This window comes from Phyllostomus hastatus, unplaced genomic scaffold, assembly GCF_019186645.2.
Source record: "Phyllostomus hastatus isolate PE091 unplaced genomic scaffold, TTU_PhHast_1.1 phas_contig_65, whole genome shotgun sequence".
Taxonomy (NCBI): domain Eukaryota; kingdom Metazoa; phylum Chordata; class Mammalia; order Chiroptera; family Phyllostomidae; genus Phyllostomus; species Phyllostomus hastatus.
Window position 1 is genome coordinate 1,053,618 of NW_025333932.1, and position 20,945 is coordinate 1,074,562.

The 20,945-nt window shown below is 39.8% G+C and overlaps 1 pseudogene; it reads left to right on the plus strand.

Annotated features, from left to right (window-relative positions):
* Window positions 1-288: 288 nt before the first annotated feature.
* LOC123825775 overlaps window positions 289-20,945 on the plus strand; it is a 66,793-nt pseudogene continuing 46,136 nt past the window's right edge.

Consider the following 20,945-nt stretch of genomic DNA (forward strand, 5'->3'; position numbering starts at 1 on the left):
TCTTCCCAGTCAGATCTCAGCAAGACTGTCAGGTACCCTGGGTGCTCCCAAGCATACTAGCTCTCTAGAGCTCACTGCCGTGTTCTTCCGGACTCCGGGGTCCTGCAGGGTTCCAGCTCTATGATCTCAGAATGCACGTGAGACATTTTGGGATTCACTGCGCCCTCCCTGGGAATCATAAAAGTGTGCGCCCCTCCACCAAACTTTTGAGATTCGGGCTCTAGGATCACCCTAAGCGCCACGCTGCGACTCTTCCGAGTTCACAGCGAGCTCGAGACAGGCTCCCCGATGGAGCTCTCGACCCTTCCAGGTTCACAGCGCGCTGGAGTCAGGCTTCCCAATGGAGTGCGTGACACCCCTGGGTTCACAGAGCGTTCCCGATGGAGTAAGCGACCACCCTGGGTTCACAGCGTGCGAGTCAGGCCTCCAGATCGGGCGTGGGTGGAGTCCTTTCCAGCTCTTTATTTTCCACCAATCCGCACCCCAACCGGGCCAGGGGTGCTGGCACCTTTCCTGACCAGGGGCTGTCATGTTGGCTGGGGGGGCCTCACTTCTCCCAGGTCTCTGGGTGGGTGTTCATAGTCCCTGGGCGATTTTGTCCCAGGCCAACTGGCCAATCTGTTCCTTCAAGCGACACGTTCTCCCCTGGAGTTGCTCAGCCCCCATATTTGGTGGAGGGAGCAGCGACTCCCCTCTCCTGGGAGCCCTGAGGCAGACCCTGGAGCACCGGGCCTGGGGACTGCACACCCCCAGACCCCGCGCTGATCCCCGGGTCCCTTTTGTCCCAAAGCAATCTCCCTACCGTCTGGTTTTCCAGTGATTGCAATAATCCCCGATGTCCTGCTTTCAAAAGTGATTCGGTAACCCAGTCCACTTTCTCTGCCTCTCCACCAATCCGCGAGTTTCCCTCCTCTTCACAGAAACCGAGAAAAATGCTGCCTAGAGCAAAGCTGCCATCTTCCTTCCACTTCTTATTTTTAAGTCCTCACCTAAGGGTATGTTTTTGACTTTAGAGAGAGGGAGAGAGAGAGAGAGGAGAGGAGAACATTGATCGCTAGCCTCCCATATGAGCCCTGACTCTAGAATAAACCCCCAAACTAGGTGTGTGCTCTGACCAGGGATTGAACCTGCAACCATTTGGTGCATGGGACAATGCTCTAACCAACTGAGACACCCAACCAGGGATCCACATATTTCTTAATAGGCAAATTAGCCTGACAGAAAATAATTAAGACTATGGAAGGCTTAGGACACTATGAAATTTGACAATATACTCCTAAAATACTCCTGGGTTAGGAAATAAATCAAAATTGAAATTTTAAAAATTTACAAATGAACAAGTGCTTTATATATTAATAACTGGCCAAAGTAGCTCTCAGAGAGAGCTGTCTTTAAGAGAGAAAGAAATTTGGGCACGTACACACACATATGGAACTTCAGGTAGACATGGACACAGAAATGGAAGTGAGGTATCTACAAGCCAAGGAATTTGAAGGATTGCCTGCAAATGCTAAGGGGCTAGAGAGAGACACACAGAGCCTCCAAAGAACACCTTGATTTTGGGCTTCTAGTCTCCAGAACAGTGAGAGAATTAAATTTCTGTTGTTTAAACCATCTAATTGTGGTATTTTGTTATGACAGCTCTGGAAGATTAATACACTGTGTAAATTTTTATGTTGATAAATTTGGAAATGTAGTTGAAATGTGTGACCACCTGGGAAATATATATGACTAAAATTGACTTATAATAAAAGTAAAAAAATTGAAATGTTCAAAGATCAGCCCCCAAAAACATAGAGACTGCATAGTTTTATAGGCAAAATCTACTTAATCTGCAAAAAAGTAGACAATCCCTATATTAAGTACAATATTTTAGCACATAGAAAAAATATGCTTTTAAGCTTCTTCTACATGGTTAGCCTATTCTACTAATAAAAACAGAGAAGGGGAGCACACGAAAATAAAACCACAGAAATATCTGATTAGTAAATTTCTAAGCAAAATACTAGTAATTCTACTCAAGCAATAGCTTAATAGTATAATACGACATGGCCCAGCTGAGAGTGCAAGGTTGAGGTAATATTGCAGAATAGAAAGAATTCATCTACCTGTCACTGGAAGAGCCAAACATCAGACATCAAAAATTGCAGTGGAGAAATATTAGTTATTGTGCTATGAATGGCACCACTCAGGAGAATAGGAGCTTTGTGCTTACCCCAGTAGAGAGTAGGTTACAGATTATATTGGGCAAAATCACAGAACACAAGATTCCAGTGATCTAGAGAAGAGGAAGCAAACTCTGTGCTGGGCCAATTTTTTTTTGTTTTTGTAAATAAACTTTTATTGTCACACAGTAATGCTCATTTGTTTAGGCATTTTCTGTGACTGCTTTCCTGATACAACAGCAGAGTTGGGTAGTTGTAACAGATACTGTATGCCCCCACAAAGCCTAAAATATTTACTGTCTGCATTTACTGCAAAAGCTAGGTGACCTCTACCATGCAGGCCTAATTTGGAACCCTCTAACTGGCACTGAGCAATCAGTATTGGAACCAGCAAGGACCAAGCCTTGGGGACCAATCTAAGGATGCTGGTGATAAGCCTCACTGTTGCTAGTACTAATTCCTGCAAAGAGGGACAGTATCTAAACCTTAAAAATATTTTTTTGTGTGATAAAATATGCATAATATAAAATTTATCATTTTAACAGCTTTTAAGTGTGTGTTTCAGTGGCATTAAATATATTCATTCACACTGTTGTGCAACTACCACCCATCTCCAGAACTTTTTCATCATTGCAAACTGAAGGTCTAACCTTTTACACCATTTCTCCTGTCTTGAATATGTTCACCAGTAAGAGCCTACTTCTGTTATTCCTTATTCTAATTAGTAAGTCACTGGTGGTGGCAGTAAATATCCATTTTTGATAGGCTACTGAAGAGCAAATTTTTTGTGCCAATTGGAATCTGTGTGGCAGAAGGCTGATGAAGCTGCCTCTGTGCTGGGTCCAGGAAGTACAGTGAGTCAACCACCCCTGGAGTGTGCATTGCTGACGGTGCATGGATAAATTAAAGCTGAAACTAGCTGGCACACTCACACTTGCCCACTGGTTAGACTGAAGTAATTAAAGTCAATCAGGGACACCACTACAACCAGCACAAAGCAAGGTCCTGGTTGCTTAGTAGGTGTTCAGTAAATATTTACTGGGGAGACAACAAAGGAAAGCATGAACAAACCTATTCTAAATGCAAGAGTGAAGAAATTGTCTTTCAGACTTTGGCTTTCCATAGTCACATTCTTAGTAATCTGACACTTTCAATTTGTGGTTCTCTCTTTCCGGAACACGATTGTTTGAATGGTTCTCCCAATACTGATAAGAACCTTTGTTTTGAATTGGACATTTTCTTGGAGTATCACAAACTCCTTCTTTCCTAGATTCTTATGTAGAGTTCTAGTCTGTTCCTCCTTCCCACCCTATGTCAGACAGTGCTCAGATTTCCACTAGAGCTGACTGGTGGGGTATGGAGTTCCATCCAGATTAAAAATCTGGGGGACTTCTCTTGTCCTCTAGCACAGATATGACACCAAGCAGTTGCCAGTATTTGCATCAGTTAAAATTTAAGATGGCATTCAATGGTTGCTCTCTCCCTTCCACTCATCTTCTCATATCTGGTCAAAGGCCCACAGAGAGGGTGGGGAGAGAGTGAGAAGTTGGGTGAGTGTTTTTATACTGTGCATGAGTATGAGGGTGTGAATTTAGGGCTGGAGGGGAGAAAAAAGGAACTGTCTTACTTTCTACCCCAAGGAATGAGTGGAAGAGACCCAGGCCAGAAGGAGCTAAATGGCATGCAGAGGTGTGCCAGAATACTTAGTTACACACTTACTAGAGGCAGAGCCTGAGCAAGCCTTGTTTCCACATTCTTGTGACTAGAATATTCAGTACATTTGCCTAGATTAGCTGTTCTTAAAAAAATAAAAAATAACTCATCATAAAGATGGTGACACAGGTTGTTCCTGACTTCACTTGCTCCTCCTCACAAGAACAGCTAACAACTATTTATGGACAAGAAACCTAGAACACAGGGTGAGGTTAGAACACCCTCTGTACCACAGAAACCAAGAAAGACTGAATTAGGAGGCACTCACAATTCCAACATTTTTCCCAGGCCTGCTGGAGGCAGCTAAGCCATTTAGGGGAAACTTCCACATAGAACTTTTCTTGCCTCCTGGGTAAGAAAAGCCTTGCCTGTCTGGCTCACATCAGGAACTGGTTTGGACATTATCCCCCACCATAAATGATAGCAGAATGACTGAGAACCAGAGATTGTAAGGACCTTTGGTAATCATACTTTGCACTGCTTTAATTTCACAGATGAGGGAAATGGAGACCACAGAATTTTGGAGAAGGACATAATTTATGAGAATGGACTTGGTCTGGGGACAGTGATAGGAAGATTATAGTGATATCCTATATTAACATGGATCAGCAAGTGGGTTCCATTGCTCTGTGTATTCAGTGCCTGACCTCCCCCACCCTTCCTTCTGACTGGGATCTTGTAGGTTCTGGGACAGTGCAATCTCTTTGTCTTTAACCACAGTCCTCCCTGTGCAATAATTCACTGGGACAAAAGGCAGCTGAATAGCAGAGTTAGACTCACTGCATAGTCGTGGGCTCACACCTTTCTGTCTTACTAATCAGGACTCTGGGACCAGAATGAAGCAGGCAATGGATACAACATTCCTGGACACTCCATGATTTTTTAAAAAAAAATAATTTTGATGTGAATGAACTTGAGAATTTGCCTTGTCTTCAATGTTTGACCCTTCTGTGATATACAGTTGGTTCCTTGATTTGCTGGTACACACAGTCACAAGCTGTGGGCAATATAAACTGATGTGGCCATCTACCCCTTTATCCTTAGATAATGATCTCAAGTTTTTCCTCCCTTTGACTTAATTTGGGGAGGGCTGGGAAAGGCAGCAAAAGGGAGGGAGAGAGAATAAATGTGTGATTGGAACCATGGTATCTTGGCATATCTCTTTAAAATTGACTTGAACACTCATGTTAACTTCTGACATAGAAGTATTTATATTAATTAAGGGTATTAGTTAATGGCTAATAATAGCTTTGTTTGTTTCTGAAAGCTAGAGACAAGCCAAAATGCAGTTCGTGTATGTTTGTATTATAAATCTCTTTTGGGCAATTAGTGTTACAGATTAGTGAGATCAACCAACTAGGTCAGCTGATTCCATTTTCATTATTTCTTTTTTAAAAAGTAAAAGCTGGAGAAAGGAGCTGGCTACCTCTCAGGCCATTTAGATTGTGTGTAGCTTTCTGGAAAACATCTTTGTTCAGGGTGAGAAGTTGAAGGTTTATTTTTAAGCATCTCTGTTTTTAGCAGCAGATCAACATTGCTGGCTCACGGTGGAACCCCCTTTGTATGAAACATCCCTTATTACATTCGTCCCTTGAGCATAGTATGTGCCAAATTATCATTCCTATTAGGCTGGTTGACTTGCTTGAGAGAGGAAACATCTTGATATCTCCTTGAGATGTGTATGTCAGAGAAAGTATGCCATGAATTCTCAACAGCTCACACAAGAGCATCGTGAGGGGAGAAATGCCAGGTGCTAGGGCTTTTGGCTCACCTGCTCAGGGACCGAAGCCCATCACATTACCCAACTGCATACACTTGGCTGCCATTTTCTCAAAGACACTTACGCAGTGGTATTTTGTAATGACGTCAATTCTTTTCCTGTCTGACCTAGAAGATTACAGTGACTCAATGCTGACTGGTCAACCTTAAAGATTAAATCGAAGACAACAGCTTAATGGTTTTAACAGCTAGTGTAAAGGATTTCCCAAGTATGAGAATCATGATATACAATAGCATTGGGAATGTTATTCAATCTTAAAGAGAAAGTAAGTGACACAGATGAACACATACTTTCCATTTGTATTTCTTAAAAAATAAGCTGCTCACTTAAAAAGATTTGAACAGGAAGAAGGATATAGGAGTCTAATGGAGAGTCAACATACTCTAAACTTGTAAAATGCTCTACATGTGAATGAATATCTATTGTATTCTGAAAAATATGCAAGAATGAGTATTATTCTATGATTATGACTATCATTTTATTTGTTGAATTTTTTAGATAAAACTTGTATTTTCTTTAGTTCAGTGTTTCTCAAACTGCTCACATGCATAAGAATGTCCTGGGAGCTTGTTTATAATGCAGATTCTTGGGCTGTATCCTCAGACCTCAGTAGGTATGAAGTAGATCCCAGAAACATGAATTTTAAATAAGCACTCTTGGCACTAGTGCAGGTGGTTGTGAAGATAAAGATTCCTTAGCCAACACTTAACCCCCTTCTGGATGCTGACAGAAAATCAAGTACAAATAAAGCTGTCAATGGCAATTTAGTTTTATGAACATATTTATCTAGAAAAAGGACCTTCTGAACAATTTTTATTCCTACTTCTATCATCCTAGAGAGGCATACAGTTTCAAAAGAAAGGCAAAATCTCTTGGCATATGACTTCTTCCTAGTGCTTCATGTATTATCTAGAATATTTGGAAATATGCCCAGTAGAAAAAATTCCTGCCTGAAATTTGTTGGGAACAAGTAAGTCTGTTATATGTGCCCTGGGATTTTGCATCTCAGTTGAATGTACCTGATCTGGAGTGCTTCACTGGGTAGCTCTGTATCTTTGTTATCCCACCTGAATATGGCAGGGTGGGAGCATGTGGTAGTGGGGCTATGGTGCTGGTGAGACTGGGGAAAGACCTGGACAAATTGGCTGCCTGGTCCTGAGCTACCTTGCCAAGCTGTAAGTGGGAGTTGCTGGGCAAAGGGAAGGATTAGTGTGAATGTTAGCTTTCTCGTTGCCTCATAGAGTGTGATTTCCCTCAAATTTAGGAAAGTCTTATCTTTTCTCTTTGAAGATAATCAAGCCAAATGATTTTTGTTTTTAAAATATTGAGTATAAACTCTATGGATGAATAAAGAAGCAAAAAAAATGTCAACAACACAGAAGCTCCTTTTACATTAGGCTTTATTTTTATCCCTGCTATTTTGGAAAGCAACAATTATCTGAAGCATCTTGGGAAGCAGGAATGCTATGTAAGATGACCTATTACATCCTCAGTGCTTTCTGAGTTATAAACCAATTGCTTGCTAAACTTGGATATCCCACAGAAATTATAAATGCAACAGGCACAAAAGTAGGTGTACTTATCAAAATCCCAAAGGCATTTTTTTTTGCAGAAATAGGAAATAAATTCTAAGATTCATGTGGAATTGAAGGGGACCATGACTATCCAAACATTTTTTGAAAAAGAACAAAGAGTACTCATGCTTCTTGCTTTCAAAGCATTACAAAGCCACAGTAATCAAATCAGTGTGGTACTTACATAAAGACTGACAAATAGACCTATGGAACAGAATAGAGAACCCAGAAATGAACCTTTGCATATATGGTCAAATGATCTTCCACAAGGACACCAAGATTACTCAGTGGGGAAAAGGTGGTGTCTTCAACAAATGGTGGTGGAAAAACTGGATATCCATATGCAAAAGAACCCAACTGGAACTTTTCTTACAACATACAAAAAGAGGAGCTCAAAATAAGTTAAAAATCTAAAGGTAATTATAAAACTCCTAGAAAAAAACCTAGAGAAACATCTCTATGACATTGCATTTGAAAATGATTTTTTGGATATGCAACAAAAGTGCAGAAAACAAAATAAAAAATAGACAAATGTGACTATGTTAAACTTAAAAACTTTTGTGTGTCAAAAGACACTATCAACAGAATCAAAAGGTTGCTTATGCAATGGGAGAAAGTATACGTGCTTTGTATTTTTTCATGAGATGACCAGCCAGGTTCAACCACAAAAGGGAACACAAGAGAGGTACAGGAAGACAAAATTTATTATACTTACAGGTCCTAGAGATGTGGTCACTCTATGCCATGCAGAATAAGATGGGGGTGGTGTGAGGAGAGCCAAGGGAGCTAACTCAACCAGCACGTGATGGGCTGAGAGACACAAATGCCTCTCGGGGGCACTTGTATTGGGGGCCAAGGTGGAGTACACAGGGAAAAGGAACAGGGGTATTTAATTGGTGTGTTCAAAGGCCATCAGGTCACAGTCAGGATAGGGCAAGAAGGGGAACTTGCAGCAGGGACCAGCCTTCCCACAATGATTACTTGATTGCCTGGGCAGACTGTTCACAGCTGTTTGTGGAATTGCTCAGGCAGCTGGAAAGTACAAAACTTAAAAATTCATAATACAATTTTCAAATCTGTATTTGATAACAGGTTAATATCCAGGGAATATAATGAACTTATACAGAAACAACAGAGAGAGGGAAGATGGCGGCTTTACTCTAGGCAGCGTTTTTCTCGGCTTCTGTGAAGATGGGGGAAACTCGCGGATCGGTGGAGAGGCAGAGCAAGTGGGCTGGGTTGCCGAATCACTTTTGAAAACAGAACATCAGAAATTATTGCACTCACTGGAAAACCAGACGGTAAGCAGTCTGATACAGGAAAAAAGGGGCCCAGGGATCAGCGCGGGGTCTGGGGGTGTGCAGACCCCAGGCCCACCAGTGCTCCTGGCTCTGCCCCAGGGCTCCCGGGAGAGGGAACCCGCTGCTCCCTCCCTCCCCCAAATACGGGGGTGAGAAACTCCAGGGGAGAATGGGTTGCTAGAAGGAACAGATTGGCTAGTTGGACTGAGAAAAAAATCGCCCAGGGAAAATGAACAGCCACACAGAGACCGAGGAGAAGTGAGAGCCTCTAGCCAACAGGACCAGGGGCTCTCTAGCCAGGCGGAGGTGCAGATCGGAGGAGAGCACAAGCCGGCCACGCTAGGCTTGCGCCCCGGGAGGAGGGACGTGGTGCTGGAATCGTAACTGCAGTGGTGGCTCAGAGATTTCCAGCCAGCCCCACCGAGGGAGCCGGGAAAGGCGCCAACACCCTGTCGTACCCCATAGGGAGGCCAGAATCGCGCGCTGCGATCCCAGAATCTCGCACTGCGATCCCAGGAGGGACGTGGTGCTGGGTGCGGAACTGCAGTGGTGGCTCAGAGATTTCCAGCCACCCCGACCAGGGGAGCCGGGAAAGGCGCCTATAGCCAGTTGGAGTGCGGTACGGCGGGAACACGGAGCTGGAAACGGCTGGGGTCGCACAGCGTCATCGGGAAGACTGACTCTCGAGCGCCAGTGTGTGCGGGGGGGCGGGGGGGGGGTGCCCAGGATACCTGACAGACTTGCTGAGATCTGGTTGTGAGAGAGAGAGAAGCATTTCAAAGGCCCCTCAGCCAGCTGAAGCCAGCAAGATCAGAAAAACTGGTCTGGCCAGTTAGAAACCAACAAGAGGGTTTTTTTTGTTTGTTTGTTTGGTTCTTTTTTTTTTTTTTTTTGGTTTTCTTTGGTTTTCTTTGGTTTCTCTGGCTGTTGTTGGTTGATTGATTTTATCTTGTGTTTTATGTGACTTTTTTTCAATTCTTATTATTTTTATCTCGCATTCCCTTATGTTTCTCTTCCTTTCAACATAATATTATTCTTTCCACTCCAAATTTATCTCTCCTGCACTACATCTTCTGCTTTTCTTTCCTTTTTTCTAATCTTGCAAGTTACTGTAAATTTGTATTATCTTTTTCTCACTTTTCTGACATTTTTTATTTTAATAGTATTTTGCTATTCTTTTTCTTTCTGTATAATCTTCTTTGCTTGGCTGGTTATACTGTCATTTGATAGGTTCCCCCTGGTATCTCAGTTACAAGGTGTTGATAAGTTACTATCCTTCATCTGTGTTCCATTAATACACCTCTCAAGGTTCTATACTCTTTATTCTAGTTATCTAGACCTCAACGATTCTGCCACAAGACTGTCACTTTACTATTACTGCTAGTAAGACCTAGTCTATGCAATTGTAAATGCTTCTTAATGCCCCTACCTGATCTCAGCCCACTTTGCAATTTTCTGAACTATACTATTGTGGGGGTTGTCTCTATTCTTTTACTCACTACTCCTATATACTAATCTTTAGTCCAACCCTACCTAAGAAGCTGACATCACACAGCCTCACAGCTTTCTAGATCCAACTAACAATCCTCTCGGCCCCAATAAGAGTCTTACCTTCTTTCCATCCTTTCTAAAACGTGGATAGTGGGGTGGAGGATCACGGTTAACACTATAAGGAGCCAAAGGATAACCCATCTCTTCTCTACTGGCTGCTAAAGTAAATATCATAGTATACTGTCTTGCTGTTTTAAACCATTTTGCCTTATTCCTCCAACTGATCCCAAAAAAGAGTAGGGGGAAGCTGTGAACACCAGGATACATGAAGGAGATTGCACCACTGAAACACACAATTATTCTACCACAGAAGTTCACACCATAATTACAGGGAATCAGAACAGTTCAAATTAACAAACAAGAAGAACAAAGAAGAAACCCACGAACAATGAGAAAACAAAGAAACAACCCCCCAACTGAAGGGAAACGAGGAAGCCTCAGGAAAAATGCTAAATGAAATAGAGGCAACTCAACTATCAGATAGTGAGTTCAAAACAATGATTACCAGGAAGTTCAATGAACTCACAATGAGCTTTCAGAAATTAGAGGGAAACTACATCAATCTCACTGCAAACTATATAAACATGAAAAAGGAAATAGAAACTCTCAACAAAGGTCAAGAGGAAATGAAGAATACAATTTCTGAACTGAAGAACACAGTAGAAGGAATGAAAAGCAGGATTGATGAAGCAGAAGATCGGATTAGCGAGCTGGAGGACAAAGTAGAAAACAACATCCAGAAAGAGAAAGAAAAGGAAAAGAGGCTCAGGAAGAATGAGGAGGGATTACGAGAAATGCAAGACAATATGAAACGTAATAATATCCGTATAATAGGGATACCAGAAGGAGAAGAAGAAGAGCAAGGGATCGAAAACCTAGTTGAAAAAGTAATGAAGGAGAACTTCCCTAATTTGATGAGAGAAAAAGTCACACAAATCCAGGAAACACAGAGAGTCCGAATCAAGAGGAACCCAAAGAGACCCACCCCAAGGCACATCATAATTAAAATGACAAAATTTCAAGACAAAGAGAGAATCTTAAAGGTAGCAAGGGAGAAGAAGGAAGTAACATACAAGGATGCCCCAATAAGGCTAACAGCTGACTTCTCAATGGAAACACTTCAAGCCAGAAGAGAATGGCAAGAAATACTCCAGGTAATGAGAACCAGAGGTCTGCAACCAAGGCTACTATATCCAGCAAGGCTCTCAATCAAGATAGAAGACCAAATAAGAAGCTTCCCAGACAAAAGCAGTCTAAAAGAATACACCTCGACCAAACCAGCTCTGCAAGAGATTCTAAAAGGACTGTTTTAAGGAGGAGAGAAGAAAGAGAGAGAGAGAGAGGGAGAGAGAGAGAGAGAGGAACACACGTACATAAAAGACAATGAATAAGTACCTATCAATAATAACCTTAAACATAAATGGATTAAATGCTCCAATCAAAAAGACATAGAATAGCTGATTGGATAAGAAAAAATGACCCACATATCTGCTGTGTACAAGAGACTCACCTCAGGATAAAAGACCTACACAGGCTGAAAGTGAAGGGCTGGAAACAAATCTTCCAAGCAAATGGACAGGAAAAAAAAGCCGGGGTAGCAATACTCATATCAGACAAAATAAACTTCCAAAAAAGGTCCATAAAGACAGACCCAGAAGGTCACTTCATAATACTCAAGGGAAGAATCCATCAAGAAGACATAAATATTGTAAATATATATCCACCCAAAATAGGTGCACCCAAATACATAAAGAGAATCTTAGAGGACTTCAAGAAAGATATGGACAGCAACACAATTATAGTGGGAGATTTTAACACCCCACTATCAAAAATGGACAGATCTTCTAAACAAAATATCAACAAAGATATTGTGGCATTGAACAATACCCTTGATGAAATGGACTTTACTGATATATAGAGAGCCCTCGATCAAAAAGAAGCTAGATACACATTCTTTTCAAACGTACACAGAACATTCTCAAAGATAGACCACATGATAGGACACAAAACAAGCCTCAACAATTTAAAGAAAACTGAAATCATACCAAGCATTTTCTCAGACCACAAGGGACTGAAGCTTGAAACCAATCCAAAGGAAAAAAACCAAAAACACTCGAAATCACGGAGATTAAATAGCATGCTATTAAACAATGAATGGGTCAAGAATGATATTAGGGAAGAAATCAAAAGGTTCCTGGAAGCAAATGAAAACGAACTCACAGCAACCCAAAACTTATGGGACACGGCCAAGGCAGTCCTGAGAAGGAAGTTCATAGCGATACAGGCCCACCTAAAAAGGTTAGAAACATTCCAAACAAACAACCTAACCCTACGTCTACAAGAACTCGAGAAACAACAACAAAGGCAGCCCAGAGCAAGCAGAAGGAAGGAAATAACCAAGATCAGATCAGAATTAAATGACATAGAGACTAAAAGCACAATTCTAAGGATCAATGAATCCAAGAGCAGGTTCTTTGAAAAGATAAACAAAATCGACAAGCCTTTAAGCAGGTTCATCAAGTAAAAAAGAGAGAAGACCCAAATAAACACAATCAGAATTGAAAGAGGAGAGATTACAACAGATACCACAGAAATACAAAGGATTGTAAGAAATTACTACAAAGAGCTGTATGCCAAGAAATTTGAAAACCTAGGTGAAATGGACAACTTTCTAGAAAAATATAATCTTCCAAAACTCAATGAAAAAGAAGCAGAAAGCCTGAACAGACCAATAACAACAAAAGAAATTCAAGCAGTAATCAAAAAACTCCCAACACACGAAAGCCCCGGACCAGATGGTTTCACAGGAGAATTCTACAAAGCATTTAAGGAAGAGCTAACCCCTATCCTTCACAGACTATTCCAAAAAATCCAAAAAGATGGGAGTCTCCTAAACTCTTTTTATGAGGCCAACATCATCTTAATTCCAACACCAAATAAAGACACAACAAAGAAAGAAAACTTCAGGCCAATATCACTGATGAACATTGACACTAAAATCCTCAACAAAATACTGGCAAACCGCATCCAACAATGCATTAAAAAGATCATACACCATGACCAAGTGGGATTCATTCCAGGGATGCAAGGATGGTTCAATATTCCCAAGTCAGTAAATGTAATACATCACACAAACAAAAGCAAAGACAAAAAGCACACGATGATATCAATTGATGTAGAAGAAGCATTTGATAAGGTACAGCACCCATTCATGATAAAAACACTCGGCAAACTGGGAATAGAGGGAGCATTCCTCAACACAATAAAGGCCATATATGAGAGACCTTCAGCCAACATCATTCTCAATGGACAAAAATTAAAACCTTTTCCACTAAGATCAGGAACATGACAAGGCTGTCCACTTTCACCACTTCTATTCAATATAGTACTGGACGTTTTAGCCACAGCGATCAGACAAGAAAAAGAAATAAAGGCATCCAAATTGGAAAAGAGGAAACAAAACTGTCACTGTTTGCAGATGACATGATAGTATACATAGAAAATCGTATAGACTCTACCAAAAAAACTGCTTGACCTAATAAATGAATTTGGCAAAACAGCGGGATACAAAGTCAATATCCAGAAATCAAAGGCATTTCTGTACACCAACAATGAAACAGCAGAAGCAGAGATCAAGGAAAAAAATTCCATTTGAAATAGCAAAAAGAAAAAATAAAATATCTAGGAATAAACCTAACCAAAGAGTAAAAGACCTGTATTCAGAAAAGTATATAACACCCAGGAAAGAAATCAAGGAAGACACAAACAAATGGAAACATATACCGTGTTCATGGATTAGAAGAATTAATATCATCAAAATGTTCATACTACCCAAAGCAATTTACACATTCAATGCAATTCCCATTAAAGTACCAATGGCATATTTCACTGACATAGAACAAACACTTCAAAAAATTTATATGGAATTATAAACGACCCCATATAGCTGCTGCAATTTTGAGAAAGAAGAGTAAAGTAGGAGGGATCACAATACCTGACACGAAACTATACTACAAGGCCACTGTAATCAAAACAGCCTGGTACTGGCATAAAAACAGGCACATAGACCAATGGAACACAACAGAAAGCCCAGAAATAAGCCCAAGTCTCTATGGTCAATTAATATTTGACAAAGGAGGCAGCAACATCAAATGGAGTAAAAATAGCCTCTTCAACAAATGGTGTTGGGAGAACTGGACAGCCACATGCAAAAAAATGAAACTTGAGCACCAAGTTACACCACATACAGAAATAAATTCAAGGTGGATAAAAGACTTAAATATAAAACATGACACCATTAAAGTCGTAGAGGAGAACGTAGGTAGGAAAATCTCAGATATTTCACAAACAAACTTTTTTACTGACGTGTCCCCTAGAGAAAGGGACATAAAGGAAAGAATAAACAAATGGGACATCATCAAAATTAAAAGCTTCTGCACAGCTGAAGAAAACAGTATCAAAATTAAAAGAGAACCAACTGTATGGGAAAACATATTTGCCAATGATACCTCAGACAGGGGTTTAATCTCCAAAATATATAGAGAACTTCCACAACTGCACTCTAAGAAGACAAGGAATCCAATTAAAAAGTGGGCAAAGGACGTGAACAGACACTTCTCCAGGGAGGACATACAGAAAATCCAAAGACACATGAAACGATGTTCAATATCGCTAGCTATCAGAGAGATGCAAATTAAAACCACAATGAGATACCACTTCACACCAGACAGAATGGCCATCATAAACAAAGCAACAAACAACAAGTGTTGGAGAGGTTGTGGAGAAAAGGGATCCCTAGTGCACTGCTGGTGGGACTGCAGACTGGTACAACCACTATGGAAAGCAGTATGGAACTTCCTCAGAAAACTAAAAATGGATCTGCCTTTTGACCCTGCAATTCCACTGCTGGGACTCTATCCTAAGAACACTAAAACACCAATTCAAAAGAACCTATGCATCCCAATGTTCATAGCAGCACAATTTACAATAGCTAGATGCTGGAAGCAACCAAGATGCCCATCAGTAAATGAATGGATCAAAAAACTATGGTACATTTACACATTGGAATTCTATGCAGCAGAAAGAAAGAAGGAGCTCCTACCCTTTGCAACAGCGTGGATGGAGCTGGAAAACATTATGCTTAGTGAAACAAGCCAGGCAGTGAAAGACAAATACCATATGATCTCACCTTTAACAGGAACCTAAATAACAAAACAAAGAAACAAGCAAAATATATCCAAAGACATTGAAATAGAAGACAGGCTGATGGTGACCGGAGGGGAGAGAAGAGGGAATTTCAGGGGACAGTGGGAAGGGTTCACGGGAACAAACTTAAAGGACACATGGTCATAGACTAAGGGGAGGGTGGTAATGGGAGGGAAGTGGGGAGGGGTGGGAGGGGGTGCTGGATTGGGAGTAAAAAGGAGAAAACTGTATTTAAACAATGATTAAAAATAATAATAAGAAGAAGAAGAAGAAGAAGAAACAACAAAACTTCAAATCACCCAATTAAAACATGGACAAAGGGCTTAAATAGACATTTCTCTTGGGAAGATATACAAAAGGCGATGAACATATTAAAAATGATCAACATTACTAATCCTCACAGAAATTAAAATAAAAGCCACAATGAGACATTACCTCACACCAATTAGGATGGCTATTATCAAAAAGCAGAAAATAACAAGTGTTGGTGAAGATGTGGAGAATTTGGAACCTTGTACCTTGTGAGATGGGACTATGAAATGGTGCAACCACTATGAAAAACAGTTTGGCTGTTCCTCAAAATATTAAAATAGAACTAATATATTATCTGGCAGTCTTATTTCTGGTTTTGTATCCAAAAAACAGAAAGCAGTGTCTGGAAGAGATATTTGCACATCCATGTTTACAGCAACACTATTCACACTAGCCAAGAAGCACAAGAAACCCAGGTGTCCATTGACAGATGAGTGAATAAATGAAATGTGGTATATACATACAGCAGAATATTATTCATTCTTAAAGAGGAAAGAAATTCTATGACGTGCTACAACATGGACGAACATGAGGACATTATGTTAAGTGAAATGAGTCATTTGAAAAAAGACAAATACATTATGATTACACTTCTATAAGGTTCTTCAAGTAGTCAAATTCATAGATAAAGAAAGTAGAATGCTGGTTTCCAGGGGGTTAAGGAGGGGTAAATGGGGAGTTACTGTTTAATGAGTACAGAATCAGTTTTGCAAGATGAGAAACTTATGGCAACAGATGGTGGCAATGGTTGTACAATAAGAAAAATATACTTAACACTATATTAAATGATACACTTGAAAATGATTGAGATGCTGAAAAAATGGGTGATCATTTTTCCTGGGACCCCTTTCTCCTCAGTACCATGATGATTGTTGCAAGTCACCAGAACTAACTCTAAATGATTAAAGCAGAAAAGAAATTGATTACACATGTGGCATATTTAACTGATTTGAAGATGTACACTTTTTTATAATCTGACATGTCTGATATCAGAACCAATACAACAATTGGTGGCATTTGTAGTGGATCATGAGGTAAATGTTTCTCAGATCCTCTCTTCAAGTCCATTTCTTAGAGTGTTCATAGAGGACAGCTCTTAACTGGGTGTCCCTTTCTGGGATTTTCCTGCTGCTGGAGTGAGCTGACTCACCCAAGGCTGCACCCCACATTCAGTGTTCCTTTGCAGCTCAGCTCCTCTGTCTCCTGTCACTCTCATTTACTTGTAGATGTTTTTCTGGAAGTGCTTCTGAGTCAGCTTTCTTCACTCACATCTCAGAGGCTTTTTTTCTGGAGAACCTGGCCTAAACCAGCATGTCACCATTTGATTGATAGTCTTTTTTTCTTTCTTAATGTTCCATAAAATAAAGGTGTGACTTACTATTGATGGTGTCTTTGATTTATAAAATGCTAGAAGTTAGCCAAGTGAAAGAGTCAAGGAAGCAGGGAAACAGGCCTAAGCAGCTGGTGCAGACTTGACCTCAAAAGGCCTGTATACCATTCAATTGAGTTTAGATTCTATCTTGAAGGAAGTAACATAAGCAAATTTGGGGTTCTGAAAAATCTGCCTGGTTGAGGGGTGGATACTAGATGGGAGAGGACAACCTTTGGAACAGAGGGAACAGAATGAGGTTGTTGAAATAGTCTACACTAGTAGATAGTGGCAGTAAAGATGATAAGGAGTGGGTATATGCAAGTGTCCTTACAGAGGCAGAATCGATAAGATTTGATGACCACTATGGCTGTGCAGATTTCTGGAGAGGGAAGACTCTGGCTTGGGTACCATCTTTCAACAAGTCTAAGATGTAATAGATTGCAAGATATACCATGATTCTATATGCTACTGACAAAGAAAAAAAATGTTCCCAGTCAAACTCTGACTTGCTCTGGATTGTGGGATGCATCCCATCTCAAGAATGTCAAGAATTAGAAATGTTAGCATATTCAAATTTTTTCAGAGACAATTTACAATTTATTCTTAAAATCTATTAATATTTATAAGCAATAAATGTCCATACATATAAAATGCAAGAGAAATTGAAGGAGTATATTCAGACAATTTCCGCAACATTTGCTCAGGGTTTCTATTGTACTTCTACCTCCCATATTCTTTACATTTCAAATACTGCAAGGAAAAATCTAATGTAAAAATGTCAAGGTATTATAGACTTCACATTTAAGTCAATTATTTACAGGCAGAGGTTAAACATATATTTGTTTGTTCTAGCACTGAGAACAAATAAAAACTCAGTATTCTAGACTCATGTGTTCACAACCTATAGCATCTGCTCCTATTAGCATGTTAAAATTGAAAAAATGCAGTATTCATCTATTCATGCCAGTTTAAGCTACCTATTTTGGGAAGTTGTCTTGCATCTCCAATGTTGAGTGAAATACCCTTCTGTGTGCTTTCCTAAGACTAAGCAGTATGCTTCATCCTATTGTATTAGTCCTGTTATCCTATTTATGTTATTTTGAACTTCATGAACAAACATCCACAGAGGCCTAACATGTGCTGGCTTTCTTCTAAGGTCAGGGATTCAACAAGTGGACTCAGTTGGAAAAAAATCCTCCCATGTCCCCTGTGGTTGTTTTGTTGTCTTTTGCCCAGTCAACTGTGGGTTGCCTGGCAGAACACCATGGCTTCTCTAACAGCTGGTGCAGGGCCTCACACATGCTGAATACAATGAATGGATTGTTGTGAGAATGAATGAATACATGAAAGGGCATTTCTTTTGTGGTAACTGGTCCAAACCCTTAGAACTTTATGTTTCAGTGATTTCAGGGAGCCTGCCTCAAGTTTCTCTACTCACCTTGACCATTGACAGCTTTGTTGCTGGATTAATCTGCCCAGAACATTACTGTTATTTTACCAGTATCAACATCTTTTAGAAGTTCCTTGTCACCCACTGAGACAAGTCCTCTGTTCACTGACTTCCCTCAGTCTAGTTCCAGCTCTTCTTTTTTTTTTTAAATCAAGCTGTTTTTATTTTAATTGTTGTTGCAGTACAATTTTCTATCTTTTACTCCCATCCAAGCTCACCCACCCAGCCCTCCCCTTCTCCCTCCCATTTCCACCCACCCCTAGTTTTTATCCATGTGTCCTTTATACTTGTTCCTGTAAACCCTTCCCCTTTTCCCCTGAAATTTCCTCTCTTCTCCCCTCACCTCTGAACACTGTCAGTCTGTTCTCTATTTCAGTGTCTTTGGTTATATTTTGCTTGTTTCTTTGTTTTGTTGTTTAGGTTCCTGTTAAAGGTGAGATCATATGGTATTCTATGCAGCAGAAAGAAAGAAGCTCCTACCCTTTGCAACAGCATGGATGCAACTGGAAAGCATTATGCTAAGTGAAATAAGCCAGGCGGTGAAAGACAAATACCAGCTCTTTTTTCTAAACTCACTTGTGATTCCTTTGAGGAATCATGATCTGCTCACAATTTTTAAGTCATTTCTGATTATCCTAGCTTTGAACACTCCTTTTCTTTCCCAAATCCTACCCATACACTAATACCCACTGTAGATCCTAGTTTATCCTAAAGCTTTTCTTTATTACAGTGGTTCACAGAGATTACTTTCATGTCTTCTCTCTTGCAACAGTTATAATCTGTACCATCTAACTTCTTATGTGTTTTTATTATAATTTAATCATTCATTTCTCACTCAATAATATGGAAATTCTTTATAGTGGGAATTTTGTAATATACTTATATATATTATTTTGCCTAAATGCAGCATATGACAGATAGAAAATATTTAGAAGTAGTTTTAGTGAATCAAAGAATGAATGCTAACCTATTGGGAGGGGTGGAAGGGATTCCTGAGGCTTTTTGAGTGGGATAATAAAGAAGACATGAGGCAAGGTGATAGAAAGTCATTCACTGCTTCTAATTATTTTGAAGGTAGTGATCTACATAGTTATAAAATGGTGCTCAAAAGGTTATATCAAAAAACAGTAGTCTCCTACCTTTCTCCACCCCAGTTCCACTCCACAGGGACAAACTCTTTCAACTCTTCCAGCTATTTTTTTCACCCTGAGAAAACTCCAAATTTCTAAATAACATGCTTCTATGCTGTTATTTCTTGATGGAATATCAGTCTTGTACATATGTTTCTAGTACAATAGGATCCTACATATTTTTTACTTTTTGGTTCAGTCTCTTGTTTAAGTGAAGCACACCCTCTAGTAGCACTCTAAGAAGGGATAGATTGAGAACTCTATTCTTGAAAACTATTTTTTTATGGAAGATTTAGATGTACAGCAAAACTGCAGGGAAAGTACTGAGATTTTCTGTATATCTCATTCACACCTATGCACAGCCTTCCCATTATCCATATCTCCCACCAGGTGGTAAATTTTTTATCATTGATGAACCTACATTGATACATCATAATTACCCGAAGTTCATAGTTTACATTAGGGTTCACTCTTGGCATTGTACATTCTATGGGTTTGGACAATGTTTAGTGACATGTATCCATTATTATGATTACAGAGTATTTTCTCTGCTGTAAATACCCTCTTTGTGCCACCTATTCATCCCTCCTGACATAACCCCAGACCCCTAGCACCCAGTGACCTTTTTACTGTCTCCATAGTTTTGCCTTATCCAAAATGTCATATAATTGTAACTATACAATATGTAGCCTTTTCAGATTGGTTTCTTTCACATAGTAATACACATTTAAGATTTTTCCATGTCTTTTCATGGCTTCAAAGCTCATTTCTCTTAGTGCTGAATGATATTTAATTTTCTGAATGTACCACAGTACCTCACCAACTGAAGGACACCTATGTTGCTTCCAAGTTTTGGCAATTATGAATAAAGCTGCTATAAATATTCATGTTCAGGTTTGTGTGTGGACATAAATTGAAACTCATTTGAGTAAATAGTAGAGAATGTGATTGCCAGATCATATTCTAAAAGTATGTTTAGTTTTGTAAGAAACTGACAAACTCTTTCCAAAGTGGCTGTATCATTTTGCATTCTCAGCAACAATGAACAGGAGTTCCCATTGTGCCACAACCTCACCAGCACTGGGTGTCGGCAGTGTTCTGGATTTTAGTCATTCTAATAGATGTGTAGTGGTACCACACTATTGTTTTAATTTGCATTTCTCTGATGACATATGATGTGGAACCTTTTTCATAAGCTTATTTGCCATTTCTTCAGTGAGCCATCTGTTACATTCTTTGGCCCACTTTTTAAAAAGTTGAATTGTTATCTTACTGTTGAGTTTAAAGTGTTTTTTGTACATTTTGTATAACGGTCTTCTATCAGATGTGTCTTTTGAAAATATTTTCTCCCAGTTTGTCTCTTCATTTTCTTGATATTGCCTTTCACACAGA